Source organism: Tamandua tetradactyla, chromosome 6 (genome assembly GCF_023851605.1).
Source record: "Tamandua tetradactyla isolate mTamTet1 chromosome 6, mTamTet1.pri, whole genome shotgun sequence".
Taxonomy (NCBI): Eukaryota; Metazoa; Chordata; class Mammalia; order Pilosa; family Myrmecophagidae; genus Tamandua; species Tamandua tetradactyla.
The window spans coordinates 78,564,888-78,585,734 of record NC_135332.1 but is presented as its reverse complement, the minus strand read 5'-3'; the positions used below and the strand labels follow the sequence as shown (position 1 = coordinate 78,585,734).

Sequence of the window (20,847 nt, the reverse complement as noted above, 5' to 3'; positions counted from 1 at the left end):
TTACAAAATTTGTAATAGGAGGAGGTTTCCTAGATCTTGCACCCAAAGCACAAGAATTGAAGAAAGAAATAGATCAAAATTGAACAATTTTGTGCATCAAAGAACTTTGTCAAGAACATATAACCCCTAATGTTGCCATTTTGCATTAGTGTGCTAACTTTGTTACAATCGATGAAAGAATATTAAAATTACACTATTAACTATAGTTCATAATTTATATTAGGTGTATTTTCCCATAAACTGCCCTGTTTTAACACTTTCTATTTGTGTTGTACATTTGTTGTAATTCATGAAAGAACATTTTTATACTTTTACTATTTATAGTCCATCACTTGTAATAGGGTTCTCTGTATTATATAGACCTGCATTTTCACTTTTAATTTTTATTCTAGTAACATATAAACTACCTAAATTTTTTTCTCTCAATCATCTTCACATATATAATTCAGTTCTGTTAATTATGCTCACAATGATGTGCTTCCATCACCACTATCTGTTTCCAAAACTTTAAAAGCAGCCTATTATTGAAGTTAGTATAATAAAATCTCCAACTATTATCATAGACTTTTCCCTTTCTACTATCACATCTATGAATTTTGCATTGCATAATTTTGGACTCAATTGTTATTGCGTATACATATTTATAATTGTTATATCTTCCTTTTGAATATAACTTTTATTATATATAATGTACTTAATTTTCTCTTGAAATCTATTTTGATTTAAATTCTATTTAATCTGATAAATATCATCATCACTCCTCCATTTTCATTATATTTTCATGTTATTTTTTTTACACCCTTTTAATTCCCTCCTCTTGGTGTCCTGGTAGCTGAAGTGATATCTTTTACACAGCATATAGATGGATCCTGCATTAGTCAGGGCTTTCTGGAGAATCCGTACTAAGATATGCATAAATCAAGGGATCTCTTATAGGAATTGTCCCCTGCTACAGTGGAGATTTGCAAATTCGAGTTCTGTAGTTTATTCCACACACTAGAAATTTCAGAAAAGTTTATTTTGAAATCTGACATATCCAACATCTTTAGGCAAGGCGCAAGCTAGTAATTCCAAAGGCGTTTATGTAGTATGGTCTAACAGAAGCAGGCTAGCTGAAGAAAAGGAAGAAATCTTCTGAAATATTCAGTTCTATTTTTGTAGAGGGAAGTCTCTTTTCTTGATTGTAGGTCCACTCAGCTACAGATGCCATCAACTTACTAGTAAGGTAAATACATCTAAGAAATACCCTCACAATAATAATCAAATCAGTGCTGGCTTTACCAAACAACTGTATATCATTACCTAGAAAAGTTTACACATGGCGTTGACCATCACAGTTACTATTTTATCACAGGGGGTTCCCCTTTATAGTTAATGTGCTTGCTGATAAAGAATTATTTTCTGCTGTCATTTATCTATTTATTTTATGGGTGCTATAAATATTTTGCTTCTCAGTTTCTCCATACCTTACTTTTTCAAAAAATTTTAGTAGTGTTTTTTGTATAACATTATGAACACCTTATTTTTCTTATGCATACACAATTACTCACCCATATATTTATATTTTAGTGGCCAATTGCAATTACATGTAAAATTTTAATTTGTAACAGTTTAGATTGAAAAATACCAGTTTAATTTCTGTAATATGCTTTTGCTTTTCTCATATACATTTTAATTTATATTTTATAATTTTATTGTCACAGATTATATATTTTATCTTGAAATGCATATTAAAAAATATTTACAATTTTGTTTATGCATTTTTCTTTCAAATCATCTAGGAAAATAATTTATAAATCAAATAAAAAGTGCAATGATTCTAGCTTTTATATTTATATATGTTAATTTAACAGTGTCCTTTATTTTTTCTTATGGTTTCAATGTATGCTGTCAAATTTTCCCAGCTATAAAGGCAAATACCATACAATGCATTGGCTTAATGACATAAATTTTTTGCCTCAAAGTTGCAGAGGACAAAAGACTTGCTTACTCCTGGTCATTTTTGTTCCGGCAACTGGGCAATTCTTGGGTTTCCTTGGCTTTTCCCCATCTCAGAGCAATTTTTTTCTTTCCCTTTTGTATTGCATTGGATAACAACATCTGCTTTGTCCTTTGGATTTCTCTCATACCATGTAACTGTTCCCAAGTGGTCCAAAATTTTGATTGACAGTCTAAGCATCCAAACCCACTTATTGCAGAAAAAATTTCTTATTGTTTACCTCACTCCAGCAAGCCACACCAGGATTGTGGACAGCAGATACCACAGATTCTTGTCACTCTGTTGGGGGATAAGATAGCAACTGAGATTAGAAAGGCAAAATTTACTAAAATTGAGAGCTTTCATTTCAGCCTTTCCTTGATGGTGCAGGTGATGCAGTAATGTCCATAGTTCCAAAATAATTATCTCAGCAGGTCTCTGGATTTTTCAGTAGTTGCTTTAGGGAAAAAAATGATTCCTCAGCTTTCAACTACAATCTTCCCACAATTACCCCTTTCCATTTTTAATTTGTCTTTCCAGTTTGCATTTTGATTGGCAATGTATGTGAATTTCAGTTGTTGTTCATCTACTCCTGCAGGTGGCAGTGTCAGTTGTTTATTGAATTAAGCCATCCTAACATACACTTAACATAAGTGTAATGTGATCCATTGTGATTTTTTTGGGAATAATGAAAATGTTCTAGAATTGATTGTGGTGATTAACCCATTTTCAATTCTGATGTGTGAATCATTATCAATAAATTCATTCAGGATTCTTAATGGAAATCTAGAGTGTTCTCCAACTGAGATTAAGACAAGTAGGACATTTCACTTCTCCATAAGAGTGGCAGGATTCTGGGTTTAATGCAGTGAAAAATGATGTAAGAGCCAGAGATTAATAGAGTCTCATAAGAGGTTAATCTGTTGGTAGTAAAGTACATTCTCAGTTAGTGGTAATTAATGTCTATATTGCATAAGAAAATATGAGGTCAAGTGGGGGTCCTAGTTCTACAGAAGTGATAGCATGTTTTGAAGAAGCAGCTTTTATCATATCCAATACTTTGAAACTGGTTTAAGGGTAAGGAATTAGGTTTGTTGGGAACTTTGAAGTTCAGTTTAAAATCCAAAGACTGATCCAGGTGGCTCATGCACACATGGAAAAAAATGGATTTTTATATTTAGGGATGTCTAGGGAGATTGCCAATTGTGGAGCTTTCTGCAGGTAACAGATGTCCTGTTCATCTCTGGGCTCTCAGAAGGGGTTATCTTTTGCTGAGGAATTACTCAACACAAAAAGAGATGTTACCATCTCAGAAAAATTTAGAACATATTGTCTTCAATATCCACTTAAAGTTAGAAATTGCCTTTCTAAAATAAGGAGTAGTTTCCCCCTTAGACAGTCATTCCCTAAATAATGGATGGTGATCTGGCAAGTCATAATTTACCTTTTGGAAATTAATATTTCTTTCCTGTAAAGCCTGAGAGAAAATAAATGAAATCATTTTTATAGGCTTCCTTGATAAGTACATTTAAAAAGCATGGGTTTTTCTTGAAAGAAGATATTTTTGTGACCTCGATGACACAATGAGTGCATGCAATATATTGTAATAATGAAATATTTATGCACCTTGTTTCTCAGGTCACTCAACCTAACAGTTGGCTGCCTCTGAGTACAAATATGAAAATCTGTACCACCAGATGAGGAGAAAATCAGAGAACAGTTGCTCAAAGTCAAGGTCTCATAATACAAAATGACATCATTTGATCTTTTTGAAAACCCCAGGAAAGTTTGTTCAAGTTGATGCAGATATGACAAGAACCACTATCTCACTTGTCTATGAGGCCAACTTAAACAGCAGGCTTATGGAGGCCTATGCCTGTGATTTACCCTTTGGTTATTTTTCCTAAGACTAACGACATTCTTAGACAGTACAACACAAAGCAGTAACACAAAAGGGAACAAAAATGGATAAAAATGTATGGCATGATTCTGCCAAGTATGGCAAATAAATGGAAACCAATCATCAAATCTGCCTTTCAAACTTAGAATATATAGCTGAGGAAATCAATACAAAACAAGAGGAGTTGAGAACCAGTGCAAGTTAGCATGTAAACAGAATATGATAAGACACATGCAGCAAGGGGACTGCACAAATACCATACATGGAGAAATACTAGGGGCCATGGCAATGGACATGCAGCCCAGATGTCAATAGGGATTTCATTGTAACTGGGAAAACACATGAAGATCACACAAAGAGAACATCAAAGACAATTTATTCAGAGCTTATTACAGCATGGCAGTCTGTCACCATCAATTACACTTGGAAGAAGTTGAAATGCATGCAGAGCAGTGGGAAATGCTATCGTATAAAAATTCAAAGCTTTTGAATTGCACGGATTGGAGGTTTTTGGCATGGGGCAGCTGGAGGCAGAATAACTAGATATGGGACAGCCTATGTGATCAGTTAGGGAAGCATATTTGGATTTCTTTGATTGGCCCTAATTTGTAGGTCAGACAAAAGTTATTAGCTATTGACCAAATCCTGGGTATTTTGGCTCTATTTCCATCAGAATTGTGGTTTACTTCCTGTGTTGCTTAATGAATATAGTGGTATAAATTCCTGGATGGAATGCAGAAGATAGTTGTTCAAAGATCTATATCAGGGTATGGCCTGGATATTATCACTTTATATATTCAGTCTCTTACAATTTAGTGGAACTAATGTTGTGCTGGAGTGGCAAATCATGACTTCCTGCTTTCAGAATGTTCATTGGTCTTTTTTCTCAGTTTCACACACATTCATAGACCCACATTCACACACACTCAAAGGGAAACTTAATGCATCTTTACAGATAATTTTTAAAAGGAAAACTTTAATTCTTTGAGGAATTCACTGATGTTTTTTAATGCTGTGTAGGATAGAGAATGCAAAGCTGAGGCTAAATGTGAGATACCTGATGAAAACAATAAGCAGAAAAATATGGCAGAAGTAAATTACATGTTCATATGTATTTTGTTATGATAGGTTTGTATAAGCAAATGTGTGCATCAAGGTAGATCATTATATTTTTAGAACTGATACCATATTATTTTTAAATTTTCAATGAGTTCAAATTCATTGATTTTCAATATTCTGCATTTTCCCTATTCTGACCATCAGGGATTTTTGCCTGTAATTCAGCCACAGAAGTTAGGGGAAACAAAAGGGACACAACTATCAGTGGTAACTACCCTTGAGGTTCTTCTTTTTTCTTTAGTATCCATTCATTTCTGTTTTCTCATACTCACTTCATCCTTGGTTACTATGAGCAAATTTCTCCCATTTGTTCAATTAGCTTGTACAACACTTGATCTTGTTTTTAGATTATATGTGAGAGAATCAAATCTTCAAAGTTCTTAAGCAACCTTTAGCTGCTAAAGATGGCATACATCTCAAATTTAATAGAAAGCAAACATTCAGACCAATCCCTACACCATAGGGTCAAGTGATGAGAATGGTAATTTGGAACCTATATTTGTATAATTTATACTCTGCAAATATACATCTCAGTTCTGGAATTAGGTAACCTTTGAAGCATACAGGTTTATAGAGTTTTTTGAGTTAATAATTGACAACAGTACCTGGTTTCTCAGAAAATGTGCTTTCTGTGCTTGATATTTGTGTCTGCTCTAATTCTTCATTCATATATATATATATAGCCACCTTTGAAAAGACCTCTCTTGCTGAGCCACTAAAACTTAGTCATTTCATAACCCAGTCCACTACTGTGCTAGTAATAGTGAAGTCAGATGATTCAAATTTTTCCTGATTCTTTTCTCAGTGAGATCACATTTTACTTTAGTCAAAATTTACTGAGGTATACACTAGATTTCTGCTTATCTTTAGACAAATATTTCCCAATTCAGTAACTTTTAAACAATGAATCTCTGTCACCAATACTAATTTGGTTAACTGAATGGCAATTGTTTTATCCATGCTCATGGTGCAGCTCATAAAATGTCCAACCAGTCTGGTAAATCCTCCAAATTCCTTCTCCATAAATTCAGCTCCTGCCCCAATATTCTTGCCTGCCACTGTGTACTAACTATTCTCTTCACCTAATTTCCCCTGCATACATGACTCTTCTGGTAACTTCTTTCTGTCTATGTCACTCCTGGATTACAGCCTATTATGGATGCTCCACTGTCTACAGGATAATGTCTAGGCTCATTAATGCTGCACAGGGTGCTTCATCACAGTTGGTCTTTGGCATCTTCACCCAGACTATTTCCCATCATCTGGAACTCCTATGAATGCCTTGTACAACACCCTTACTTATAGCCCATAGAGGCCAATAATTAATGATGCCTGAAGGTTTTCCTACTGCTTGCCACTATAGAACCTGAATCCCTGTCTACAGATTTTCAAGAATCAGGGGCTGCTCCCCAAAACCACCCTCTAAACATATTCTAATCACACACACTCATACACTCATGTACCTTCTCTCCACATGCAAATGCTCACAGCACACAGATATTCCAAATGGATATATAGCTTCTGACTACACACAAATAACAGCACATATAGAGTCACTGGACATTTTACCAAGTATCACACCTCTATACACTATCTAACCATATCAAACATCAATAAAACTCACATGGATCGTGAAATGACCACATACTTCCTCATAAGACACAAGCAATAAAATCATATACCCACACACCTTAACACTATACTGAGAACTTGCATAAATCTCACAATATCCACACACTCTACACATATATGCAAACACTGCCAATTTACACACACATTCACATGAAGAGTTACCAGGATGTGAGTGTATGGTCCATGATCATGGGTCCTCTCACATCTCAGCATCAGCATAGAAATCCATATATTGGTGGGAGAGGAAAAATGTGGGCTGTGGATAGGTTACAGTCTCATAAAGTGCATCTCAGCCTTGCAGAGTTGGTTGTTTCAATGGTACATGAAAAAGAGGAGAAGATAAGCATCTGGAATGATGCATAAAAATTAACTGAAACAAACACATCTTCAAAAAGAATACAGTGTTTGGTGGTTTGCAACTGTGTGTAACCCAGAAAGTTGTGCTTTTAAAACTAAATTTTCATGTAAATAAGATATTTTGGTGAAACTACTTAAGTGAAATTGTGATCCACCGTTTTCAGTGTGGGTTTTTTTTTCTCATGATACCAATTTTTAAGTTATTTAAAAATATTTTTATTGACATATCTTCTCATGCATAGAGTCCATATATGATGTACAATCAATGGCTCATAGTATCATCACATAGTTGTGTATTCATCACCATGATCATTGTTAGAATATTTGCATCACTCCAGAAAAAGAAATAAAAATAATAAACTCACACATCTCACACCCCTTACCCCTCCCTCTCATTGACCACTCACTATGGGTCTTAATCCTCTTGCTTGGGTCCTTTATAAGGGAATGAAATTCAGGCAAAGAGAGGGAAAGCCAGGAAGTAAGAAGCTTAAGGCAGCAAAATGAAAGTTTAGAAAGGAGGGACCAACAGACATGGCCCTGTGTCTTGCCATGTGACAGAGGAATCCAGGAGTTCTAGTAACTGGTGTATAGGAGGAAAGCATCACCTTGGGGATGACTTGATTTGGACATTTTCATGGCCTCAAAACTGTAAGCTGGAAAGATAATAAATTCACATTGTAAAAAACAATGCATTTTCTGTTATCTGCTTTGAGCAACTTTGCAAATTAAGCAGAGAGATTCTAACCTGGCTCTGAGGTGAATGCATTTAGGATTCAATGTGTTTCCATTTCAGAGTGGTGATGGAGATTTTTTTCTGGAAGAGCAGACATTTTTGCTGGAAAAATTCCTATTCAATTGCCCCTCTACATAAAAATAAATGATATAGTCCCCCCAAAAATAAAAGGAAGAAACAACAAGGTCTCAAAAAGGTACTTGTAACAAAATCATATAAGCATTATTCTCAATAGCCGAAGGATGGAAACAACCCATTTGTCTATAAGTGAACAAGTCAATAGAATATGATGCATAAATATAATGGAACTTTATTTCTCCAAATAAATAATTAAGTTATGAGGCACAGAAATTATGGGGTAAAAACTTGAAAATGTACTTGATGAAATAAGCAAGACAAGAAGGGCAAATATTGTATGATTTCACTGATAAGACATAACTTGAAATAAATTTTCAGAGATAGTAGATTAGAGGTTATCATGGGGAAAGGCAAAAGTGACTGCATTTCTTTTAAAAATATTGTATGTGTGTGTGTATATATATAATCTATATCATTAATAATAAAAGATGTGCCCATATGAGACTACTAACTAATCCTAAAGAAAGGCACAATGAGTCTAAAAGTAAGGAAAAGTTAACTGTGCAAATGCCAGCAAAATTTGAGGATGAATTAGTAAAATAATTGTTTATGCATAAATTTAGAAAAGAAAGCACAGATGCTTCAAGTCAGTATGGTTTCACTATGAACAAGTGATGACTAATATAAACTTCACTTTTTTATGGATGGCCAATACAGAATGAAGGCAAATATCTTCACGGCTATCACACACTGGGCCATGTCCAGGGAGAGAGAGGACTCAGCTTTCTGGTCCTCAAGAAACAGTCCAGTGGAAACAATGGACTGCATGCCTGGAAAGGCTGAGAGTACAGCCCCGCGTGCAGATAAGCTAGGTCTTGTGTTTCCACTCCACTGCTCCCCAGGCCTATGGTCTGGGTAGGGTACTGTTCCTCTGACCTTTCTTAGCCTCTGACTCTTCTTATGTAGAGGGATAACAACTAAATATGAGGAGGCATTGATGTTGACATGAGATATTAGCAGTGATAGAAAGTTTCTTGTTTACAATATATTTACCTAATTCTAAAATGTGATGAGGTGTAAAACAATACTTTTATATTACTATGTCCTGAATGTGTTATGTAATAAGAGAGCAGTTATGCAAATAAATGCACTTAGGTTCTTTAGGTCAGGATAAGGCCCCAAAGGGATGATCGCAATGGGGTTATTCTGTTCACCTTGGTTCCTGGGACTGTCTACTAGTTCAACACTTGCCCCCATCACTCCCAGTGTTGCCAAGAAATCTGGATGATATTGGGTAAATTTCTGAAAAGAAAAGAAAAAATTTTCTCTGTGAACTCCAAGTTGCTTGGACTTCTGAGAACGATCAAGAATCTAGATTTCCTTTTCCCATTCATGTTCTCAATTTAAACCCCATGTTAATAGGTAGTAAGGTCAGTGACATAGTCACATTTTTTTAAGCATTTAAGTTAATAAAGAATGACTTCAAGATGAAAACTCTTTCCCAAAGTGAAGTAAAATTCTCAGATGAGGAGACAATATCTAAGTCCTCATTGTCAGCATTATTTCCATTGAGATAAATTTTACTCCTTTTATCTTTGAAATTTCTACTATGACTCATGTTATTTAGAAGGGTACCTCTCAATTTCCAAATGTATTTAGTATTTTTAGTTTTTGTCATTGATTTCTAGCACAACTACCTTATATTCAGAGAACATGCATTCAATTTAATTCTCCTGAGATATAGTGAGAGTAATGTTGGCCAAGATGGATTAATTTTGGTAAAAATGACATATGTACTTAAAAATAATATTTCTTCCACAGTTATATATAATAACCTCACTCTCTATATATGTATACATTTATGTGTAGATATAAAATGTACTTATATATAGATATTTCTCTGTGAGATTTAGATGTTTTGATGTTCCTATCTCCTATTCATTTCTGATTTTTTGACTGTTTCTATCAATTTCTGGGAGAGAAGTTTGATAATTCTCCACTCTGCCTGTGCAATTAGTGACTGCTTGCAGACGTGCAATTATTTCCTTTATAAGGTTTACAGCTAAGATTAACCATTGAAAACTGTGATATCACAAAAGGAGGGAGGCAAAGAGAAAGGGGGAGGGAGGGAGAGGTCTGTTGGGAAGGTTCAGAAGTCAGAAAGCTTGGGAAGTTTCCACAGAGAAGCTATCTTTGGGAATGGCACACAGTGGTGGATCCGGTGGGGGGAGGGGCATCCTTAGAATGGGGTCGAGAGGGTGTCCACTGTGACGCGCAAGGAGCAAAGACAGGGGATTGGTTGAAGGAGGTGACGTAAAGCGTCTAGGTTGCTAAAGGAGCTGCCAAACAGGAGAAACCTCGGAGTAAAACGGTGCCCCTATCCAAGACCTCCAGTTTCTCTGGTGAGTCCAGATTATCTTGTTTCATGTATCCTCCCAACCTGCTTACCTGTTGATTTACTGACCCCCTTACCTACTGAGGTGAACCCCATCCTCTCTCCAAGCTGGGCCCTGTCCCTTCTTCACATGCCCAAATTACTTACCAATGGCCCCTGTCCCTTTTTCCTACAAGAAAACCTCTCATCCTTGCCCCTCGATTACATACACCTAAATTCTGCCCCTGGCCACACCCTCGCTTCATCCCCTTTCCTAGGACGCCAACCACAGGCCCCGCCTCCTATTCTCCCATCCTCTCTTGGTAGCACCTACAGTGTTCCCCAGGGGGCCAGAATATTGGATTATCCTGGTGACTCTTCTGGCTTATCCTGCTGGGGTCTCCAGGTCATATATTCTCGAACATAATTCATCAATGAACATAGCTGCTTTCTTCCTTTTTATTGGACCGTGTTTCACATTGTGATTTAAATCAGGTTTTTCTTGGGAGCTGTGAGAGGGGTCTCCTTCCTCCTGCATACACAGGACCTCAGCTCTGGTTTCTTAACCAGCATGGATTGACTCAGGCCCAATGTGTGCAGGCAAATGTCTGTGTCCTCCAGGTCCTGCCTGTTCCACATGCAGGAAAGGTTGAAATATTTGAAATATAAAAATAAAAACTTTATAGTTTTAAAAAGAAAAGAACTGTACATATTGTTAAGGACATTGAATTGTATATTTTAAATTGAGGATTTGCATGGTCCATGAATTATCTCTCTGAACCTGTTTTATGAAAAAAGTAAGGACCTGTTTTTTGCTCAGAGTCCCAGACATTACACTTACACTTGGAAGCTCTGAACAAGGTCTTTGTTCAAGTATGTGAATCCATCCCATGTGTACTTGCTTCTTTCTTAAGTATATTATTCATATTTCTCAAAGTGTGACAACACTGGAAATGGTTGTATCTTATAATTGGTATTTTCACCACTGCATGAAAAAATATCATTAATTTATCTTCTGTGCTATGTTGTTTCTTTTGTGGTATTAGCAACTTTTGGGTCATACATTTCCTTATATTCCTGGGGGTTGCCTCAGGGGCATTCCTATATGTAGTTCTGAAAAGAAGATGAAAAAATATGGGTAAAATCATTTCCATTTTGGATGTAGTAGCAGTTTCTATTGATCATGCTCTAAAACTCAAAATGATGACAAAAATTGAAAAAGTATATAAAAAGGAGAGGGAAAGCATTGGAGAGCAACCAACCCAAAGAGGATTTGAGCTGCTATATCCCTGAGGCAAAGGAATCACAGTGTAGTGAGCAAAACCTTCTCAGTCTTCTGAGGCCCTTTCCAGTTGTAGAGGTGGGGGGATAGCATCCAGAATGAAAATGGCAGTTGTGCTGAGCTGAGGAGGAAAGGTTAGCATTTAGTCATGGCAAAGTGAATGGAATTTCTACTTACAGGGAGCATATGGCAAACGAAGGCATGGAGTTAAATAGAAAAACTGATACATTACAAAATCAAGCGTATCAAAACAACCAAACCTATCAAAAGGCTGTGAAAGTAAAGAACAGTTGAATAACATTTAAGTGAAGGAAGAAGCATAGGTAGGTGAACTGAAGAAACCAGGCATGTCCTGCCTGGGGAGTTTGCTTGGTCTGCACACTGAGATGAGGATTCCTGTAGGCAAAAGGCCCCTCCTAGGGGAATATAAACCAGCAAAGCTTTGGATGTGAGGTGGGACCTGGGAGAATCACAAACTCATTCCTGGGTTTCCCCACGGGGAATTTCAGAGGACTGGGAGAATAAAGGCAGCTGTTTGCTTTCTTAAGGTGTTTTGCAGACATGCCTCCCATTCGAGGACCAGAGTGTGTTCAGGAACAGGAGAGACAGAGGCAGAACCTTGTACATGTTCTTCAGGCTGCCACCAAGCAGGTTGAAAGGTGGTCCCTGTTCTCTCCAAGCCCAGGACCAGGAACCCACACAGGAAGCAAAAGCTGCCTCTGCACCACATGGGGAATGGGTGAGGGAAGGGCTCATAAAAGGTTATGAGGTTTTCCTACCATTTTAAAGTTGCCTTTTTCTTTTATTCTGCATTCCTTTGGTTGCTGTAAATCTTTGACTATTTCTCAGAGTTCACAGGTGGTTGCTTTGGCCGGTATCTGCTTATCTTTCAGTGTTCCTGTTGGGAGACAGGGGTTTGGACTTTTTATTCAGCCATCTTACTCATGTCACTCCCTTGTCAGACAGCACATCCCATGCTGCAATGTAGTCAGAAAATGTGGTTGGAAAACAGTAAGATTTGTCACTGTTATTTTGCCAGCATCTATTTTCAGATGAAGAAACTTCCTATAGCATTTCAATTATATTTATGAGAAATTATTGCTGAATTACAAAAAAAGCTAAAGATTTTAATGTTTTCAAGTTAATTTTAGTAATTTATGGTTTCCTAAAAGGATGCATTTTAAATATGTAGATTTTTAATTTAATAAGATGATGCAGCCTACAGTATATTTTGTATAGTTCTTTTAATCTGTTTTCTCTGTCTTTTCTAAGTCTTGATTTTGAAATTTATCTTTAATTGTTTTAGAAAGTATTGAAAGCATTTCACTGTTCTCTCTGCCTATTTCAATCATAGATGTTCAATTTTTTCTGTCATTTTTCTTGGTTCAATCCAATCATCTAGCTTTCTGTTTGATCATCTCCTCCTACTTTTTTTTCACTTTTGTCAATGAAACCCTCATTCCTGAAAGTCTTAACCTTGTCATATAGTTTAATGGGAGCACTGAGTAGCCCATAATACATATAAATAAATGCATACAAATGCATACAAATAAATGGTTTCTTCTGGGTTGGATGTTTATAATGAATGGATTTATGACATGGAGAAAGTGACCAGCAGGAGATGAGTTCTTCTTTCCTTTGTAAGACATGTAGTTTGCCAACTCTTTACCCAAAAGTGAAAGGTCACCTTAGTGTTTCAAAGCATTGAGAAATACATGATACCAACTGAAAGATTCTCTCGTTCAAATCTAGCCTCCAAACCAGAGAAAGGAGTTGAAAGCAGAGAGAGAAGCTAGAAAAACTCATGAGATAAGTAATGTTTTATATCTTCTGGCATGCAGCAGATTATCAAGGTGGGATGTGGAAGTCACCAATGATCAGAAAACACCCTTTTATTCAGACAAAACCATCACAAAGGAGTCACTTCATGCAGATAAAAGTCTAATCCATTCCCTTTAATTTTAATATAGGGGGCAATTTCTTGATGATCTTCATTCTTGTATTCTTGCATTTATTTTTCATATATAATTAAATTATCTTTCTCTAATTCATCCTTGAGCATGTGGATAAGTTCACCCATTTTTCATTTTCCACCCCTACCCTGGCATGAACATCTGTAAAAATCCCAGTGACCATTCTGAGGTCAAATCATTTTATCCCACTTTTGGTAAACATGGTATTAGGATCAGATGGAATACATCTCTGCTCAGTGTGTATGTGTACACAATGTTTTGCTAGCCTTTCTCATGAGGCACTTTTTACATGGCTTTGTCTTACCTAGAAAGTCACAACTCTGTAAGAAAGAGTCCACTGACCTGCCTTGCAGAATATTTCCTTGCAGGGTAATGGTTCTTATTTACTTGTAGTCACTGAATCCCTTATGCAAAATTCATTCTAAGGCAATATTCTACATGCTTTTTTAATTTAAGGAATAATTCCTTGGTACAGATGATGTACAAAGTAAACTAAAGCATCAGAAGGGTAGGTTTGGGGGCCTATATATAAAAATTCATTCAAAGGTTGAAGGCCTCTGATTTTGTGAAATATTTGTGAATATGTAGGATGTGATACCACCCAAAACAAAATATGGAGTTAATATGACCTATATCTCAGTGTCAAAATTTAATCAAATATAAATATCTTCCCTTCTTCATATATTTCTGTTTTCTTTCCCTTTACAAGGTTCTTATATTCAAATTTTCCTCAGTATGAAAGTGCATTTTCCCTCAGTCTCCACTCCTGTTTTCAAAATTTATATATTAGAAAATATTGTCTCCCCTCATATTATATTTCAAACTAACATTTTGCATGGTTTCATTTTCATTAGGCAGTACTTACTGATTTCTTATAGTGTCCCTCATAAACTGTCTGAATTGTAGTTTCATTGATCCTGTCTGATCTAATCTAGTTAATGGCCCACTTCTTGCTTCCACAATGACTTCAGTCAGTTGTCTGAATATAAAATATATACCCATGACTTATTAGGGACCAGATCGTATTGCTGCTTTTGTGCATTTTGTCTGTATCTTTAAGGAAAGCACTGAGAACTGCTGCTCCTTTTTAGACAGGGGATGCTCAGTGATCTTGTGTGTTCATCAAGAGCACATACTTCACTCCTGTCAGCTGTGAGGGATGATGATGAATGTGCTACAGAGTTCAGAGGTATTTTTCTAAAGAGGTTTTCATTTGTGTGAACTTTAAGTTTGGTATATGGATTAGTAACAATTATGTTGCAAATTTAAGAATCTCCTAAAACACTTGCAGACTCCAGTTTTTGTGTGAATATGTTTGCCTCTTTTTGTTTTGACCATATATCCCAGGAATTTTAAATTCTTTTGACACTACAATTTAATGGTTGATGCTGATTGGTTTAGGTTCAATACTATGAGATGTCATGTTGAATCCTTGCCAGTGTTTGTTAAGAATTGTGCTTAGAACTAACAAAAGATGTTACATTTTTAGTTACCTTATATATAAGGTCCTCTGTAATGTAAATCTTTTATGTACTTCAAAATCTGACATTATGTTACCTCATTTAGGTTGAAAATGAATGTGGGAAGAATACCTCAATAATTTTAGAAAGTTTCGCTTAACAATATTGCATATTAAATTTTTATTTGAATATTAATCCCAGTATGAGGTAATAAGAGCTGCCTATTACTCTCACTTTAGCCATACTTACTTTTATTTATTTTTTATGTTTACCACAGAGTTTTGATTGCTAGTTTTCTCCCTTTCATTCATACAGTTTGGGTGTATTTTTGGATGTGTTCTGAAAAATTATGTCCAGGTAATTCAAAATTATATTAAAGAAAATTGCACTTCCTATTCAATGTAAATTTGGATTTATATTATTTTCTCAATCATAAATCAGCTTATAAGTTGAAGAATTAAATTATATTAACTAATTTTTCAAAATATTTGCACTATTTTTTTAGGAAAATAGTCTAACAATTTGTTATCAAATATTTTTTCCCAAACCTTTATTCAGCTATGTGTTAGATAGTAAACTGCACCTATTATATTAGTATATGCAATTTCTTGAATTTTGACATGTGTATATAACTATGAAGACATCACCATAATCAAGAAAATAATCATATCCAATAAGCCCAAAGCAGTTTACATGCTCTATTTTAAACATCCATCCATTCTTTCTTTTCTGATATCCCTCCCTCTCAGGACCTGAAGTATTATTAATAATATTGTATGTTTGGGAATCCTACAAATTTCTAATTATTACATTATTAGGGCAGGATTTTTATATCAGCATAACCATTTTGAGGTTTACATTTATGGTTTAGTCTATTGATACATTTTGTCCTTTCCATTCCTGAATAATATTTCTTTGAATGGATCTGCTAAAATTTGTCTATCCTATGCCTTTGTAAGAAACCTGAGGCTATTTTTTTCCATCTGATCTTGTTGATTGAAGCATAAACTCCAAAGTAGCACCTCTGCAGGATTCTCCCAGCAGTTGGTTATAATTTTCAACTTCAGGCTGAACTTCTAAAAGTAATCAAACACCTAACTACTTAATATCACATACTTTTTTTTAACTCTTGCTCAAAAAAGACAAGCAAAAACATTGTGATGTAGTGCTATGGTTTTGCTACTTTTCCAAATTTTATTATGGTGTATTAAAGCAACATTTTCCATTAACAGTTTATCAAACTTAATCACATACCTTTATATCCATCTATCAAGTCATTATGTTTTTAGTGCATTTCAAAGTAAATTGCAGACATCAGTAAATTTCAGGAAATACTTCTAAATACTTCATCATGCTGATTATTCACTAGAGTTCAATATTTATTTACAGAATTTTCTTTAATGTGAAATATACATAAATATGTAAATATTAAATGAATATTCATTGAGTTTTATCATATACATACACACGCATAGTACTTTCAAGATATAAAACATAACTTCCACCCAGGAAGTGCCCTCACCCTCTTTTCATTGAATTCTTGCCCATATCATAGCCTTATTTTGCTTGTTCTAGAATTTCATGCAAGTAGAAGCACATTATATATAGCTTTTTGTGTATGTACAAACTGTCCACTCAAAAGGCACAGACTGGCAAAGTGGATAAATAGCATGATGGAACTATTTGCTTTTAAAGGGATACTCACCTGAAATTAAAAAACACAAGTGGATTGGAACAGAAAGGATAAAAATCATGCAAGCAGTAAATAAAGAGTGTTGGGATAGCTATGCTAATATTATATAAAATACACTTCAGGAGAAAGTTGTTACAAGAGAAAAAGAAGGACCTTATGCACATATAAACAGATCAATTCAACAAAAAGATATAATAATTATAAATATATATAAAAGTTTTGTAGTGAGATTCTACAATCGTTAGAAATGGAACACAGGCTCATGCACACAACAGGAATTTTCAGCAAACGATTTTTATATTAGTGGCACAAACAGAGCCAATAAGAGGGGGACAAGGGGTCCACAATCATGGCTGAAGTGGCTGAAAACTGCTAAAGGTTGGGATTCATGGATGGCAACTTTGTACATCCCATTTCATATTCAGGAAGGAGACCCATATATGTGCTACCTGTACAGCACAAAGAATCCAAAAGAACAACTAACCACTATGTTGCTTACACAGCCCAGTCCAAAACAGGAGGGGGAAGGTATCCCATTGCAGCTTGTCTCCTGGGGTAGCCAGAGTGGTTTGGGTTGGGGTCAGTCGCTCACAGAATCACATGCCTACTTTTTTTCAGAGAAAAGAGGCAGATCTATACCATTTGAGTGCGGTTTTTATCCACTTTGGGGAAGGAGGTAGTGTCACTGAGAATCCCTGCCTTTATTAGGATATGGGGCAGTTTGACTCAAGTTTCCATGCACAAGTTCTGTGTCAGCCTCTCAAAGAGTTAGCAATTTTCCCTGTCTGTTAATGGCACACAATAAAAAGAAAGTGGGGATAACTAAAGATCAGAGGATAATCATTTAGTGTGTTTGTGACTTCCCAGAGAAGAGATGAGAGTTGGTGATGTGTGGATGATGGCTATTTAACAGGTGTCTGTGACTTTCCTAAAAGTCTACCCCTTGGCCTTTCAGCCAGTTACAGCCCAGTCATCTGCCTAATTTTCTGTAATATAAGCTTAACTTTTACCTAGGACATGAAAGAGGAGATGGATTAAGCCTGATGGCCCATCACCTTCAACAATGTTGACAGAACATGCTTGGGAATATGGGCAGCTGCAGCAGATTAAGAAGGCTTCATTTATGCACACAATTACTCCAAGCTGGGTCATCAGGCCTGTCTGACATACTGTCATCCTTGACACCTTGGATTCCTAGAAATGGCAGAGGAGGTCCCACATGGAATCTGTTTGTATGCAGTGCAGCCAGTGGGCTTTCCATTTGGATTTTAGTTATTTCTTGTTCTCTGTTCCCTGAGGCATTAACTCATAAATGACAGGAGATAGTAGTCATAGAAAAATATGCTTCCATGTTGGAAAATGAGGAAGTTTAGGGCAAGATGATTATCAGACATTATTTTGGCTAGTGTATTCCTTCCAGGGAATTTCTCATTTCAGCTTCCAGAGGGACAAAGACAGACAGTCCATCCAGTAAGAGAGTTGTCAGGGTGTAAATGTCAAATCTCCTTTCACAGGTGGCCATTAAATTTCTCCACAATCCCAGGTGCCTGTGGTTGATAGTAGAACTCGAAGGTCAATCTAATAACCTGAGTCTGGGGTCAGCATTGAATGGGTTATACTGTTAAGTTGGGTCTTTGGTCAGGGGAGAGGTTATCTAGATATCCAAAGCAATGGAAAAGCCACTTTCCAAGCTATCCCTTGCCTCTGGAAGGGGAAGGAATATTGGGCTGCATTTGGGGGCTTTTTGGTTCAGGAAACCAGGGATATGAAAATTCCTGCTGCTCCTTCTTTCTGCAATAGGGATTGTTGATGTGGCAGAAACCTGTAACTCAAAATGAGATCCAGGTCCTAAGGGCTGTATAGACAGGGCAGCTGAAGTGGCTACCTTTATCTCCTGCCAGGCCTGCTAATCCTCTATTCCATAATGGAAATCACCTGCTTTCCTTGTCACCCAATATGGGGATTCAAGGAGGAAACTGAGATAAAAAGTCCTTGGCTTTTTGTTCCATGGAAATATGTATGGAAGGCTCTCCTGGAGGTACCTTTCTCTTCCAGGAACAGCTGATTCTCAACTACTCAGTATGGTTTAGAGGACTCACCCTCTCAGATTTTAAAACTTATTACAAAGCTACAATATTCAAAACAGCATGGTTCTGGCATAAATACATACATATACAAAATTTGGTTCAAATTGAAAGTTCAGAAATAAACCCTCATAGTTTTGGCCAATTGATTTTGAACAAGGGTGCTAAGCCTACTGAATGGGGAAAGAATAATCTCTTCAACAATTTTTTCTGAGAAAAATGGATTTTCATATGTAGACAACCACTAACCCATACCGTAAACAAAACTTAATTGAAAAAAAGGATCAAAGATCTAAATATCAGAACCCAAACTATGAAACTCCTAGAGTAAAACACTTTCAGCATCTGGTATTAGGCAATAGTTTCTTATTCTTTGTATCACCAAAAGCACAAGTAACAAAATAAAAAATAAATAAATGTTTTTTTATCAATATTAAAACTTTTGTGCATCAAATTACTTCATCACTAAATTAAAAAAACACCTACACGTTGGGTGGACATATTTGGGAGTCATATATCTGAGAAGGGTTTACTATCCCAAATATATAAAGTAATCCTACAATTCAAAACAAATAAAGCAAATAATCTGATTAAAAATAGACAAAATATTTGAATAAACATTTCTGCAAAAAACACCAATGACCAATAAACACATAGAAACACAATAAATGCATAATTATGCTCAACATAATTAGACATTAAGAAAATAAAAATCAAAATAATGAGACACCATTTCACACCAACTAGAATAGCTATTATTAAAAAACTGAAACTAACAATAGTTGGAGAGATTATAGAGAGAAAAGAACACTCAATCTTTATTGATGGTAATATAAAATTGTGCAGCCACTGTGGAAAGAGTTTGAAGCTTCCTCAGAAATTTAAAAGTATAGAATTACCATATGACCTGGAAATCCCAATTCTTCTAAGTATGAACAAGAGAAGTGAAAGTGCACAGTCATAGTTATATATTGACATCAATGTTCATAGTGACATTATGCACAATTGTCAAAGGTAGAAACAATGCATGTATCCTAAGATAAATGGACAAATGAAATGTGGTAAATACATAATGGCTGAGACATCTTCATTATGAAGGGCTCTTTCATTCTACCAATACATTTTCCCCAAAAACAGAGGTCTCTGTTTCAGAGACCAATTTGATGAAGAAAGTTTTATGAATACTAACATTTTCAGATTGCCAGTTGCAAATATTTTCTTTGTAGTTACTATTGTGTATGTTTTCTGTTTTTTCCTTATACTTCCTTGCCCCTATTTTCTTAACATTTTTATTGATATGTAATTCTTATACTATGCAATTCACCTATTTAAAATGGACAACTTGATAATTTTACTATATACACATATTTATCTACCCAGAAAAATAAAATTCATACCTCTTAGCAGTTCCCCATACCACCAATATCTCCCTCCAAGCCGTCCCCTTAGCAACTATAATATGTTTTCTTCATAAATAGTTTTGTTTATTCAGCAGATTTCTTAAAAATGAAATCATGCAATCTATTGTTACTGATACCGTTCACCTGCATAATAATGTTTTCAAGGTTCAACATGTATCATGTATTAGTACATTATTCTTTCTCATTACAAATTAATATTCCATTATATATTCCATTCCATTTTAAAACTTATTACAAAAGTACAGTAATCAAAACATGGTAAGTCATAAACAGAGACATATAAAGAATGGAATTGAATTGATGGTTCAGAAAATTGAATTGATGGTTCAGAACCCTCATGTATAGCCAATTATTTTTTAACAGGAGTTTCAAGGATACACAATTGGGAAAAATACTGTGTAACAATGTTTCAGGGAAAACTGGATATCCACATACAAAAGAATGAAGTTAGTCTCTGAACTCACACTATATATTAAAATTGATTCAAAAGGAAAAAGAACATAAATTGAAGGGGTAAAATTCTGAAACTCTTCAATGAAACCATAGGAAATATTTATCATGACCTTTAATTTAACAATATATTATAAGATATGACACCAGAAACTTGAGCCACAAGGGAAAAGAAGACAAGTTGGATTTCCTCAAAATGAAAAAGTCTCATTCATCAAAGGCCATTATCAAGAAAAGATATTTCATTTTTTATTGTTCAAGCTACTGCATGGAAATATACATGATTCTGTATATCAATATTGCATTCTTC

The 20,847-nt window shown here is 35.4% G+C and overlaps 2 long non-coding RNA genes across 10 annotated transcripts in view; one reads left to right on the top strand and one right to left on the bottom strand.

Annotated features, from left to right (window-relative positions):
- The window catches only part of LOC143688447 (uncharacterized), a 31,055-nt gene extending 20,600 nt beyond the window's left edge, over window positions 1–10,455 (bottom strand). The window contains exons 1-2 of the long non-coding RNA XR_013178026.1: window positions 10,343–10,455; window positions 9,015–9,102 (exon numbers count right to left, since the gene is read on the bottom strand). This is a non-coding gene — a long non-coding RNA (uncharacterized LOC143688447). The remainder of the gene's footprint in view (window positions 1–9,014; window positions 9,103–10,342) is intronic.
- The window catches only part of LOC143688446 (uncharacterized), a 123,008-nt gene continuing 112,100 nt past the window's right edge, over window positions 9,940–20,847 (top strand). For 4 of the 9 annotated variants that reach the window (XR_013178022.1, XR_013178017.1, XR_013178016.1 and 1 more), the window contains exon 1: window positions 9,940–10,202. This is a non-coding gene — a long non-coding RNA (uncharacterized LOC143688446). The remainder of the gene's footprint in view (window positions 10,203–20,847) is intronic. The other 5 variants (XR_013178018.1, XR_013178020.1, XR_013178021.1 and 2 more) reach the window with 3 other exon arrangements.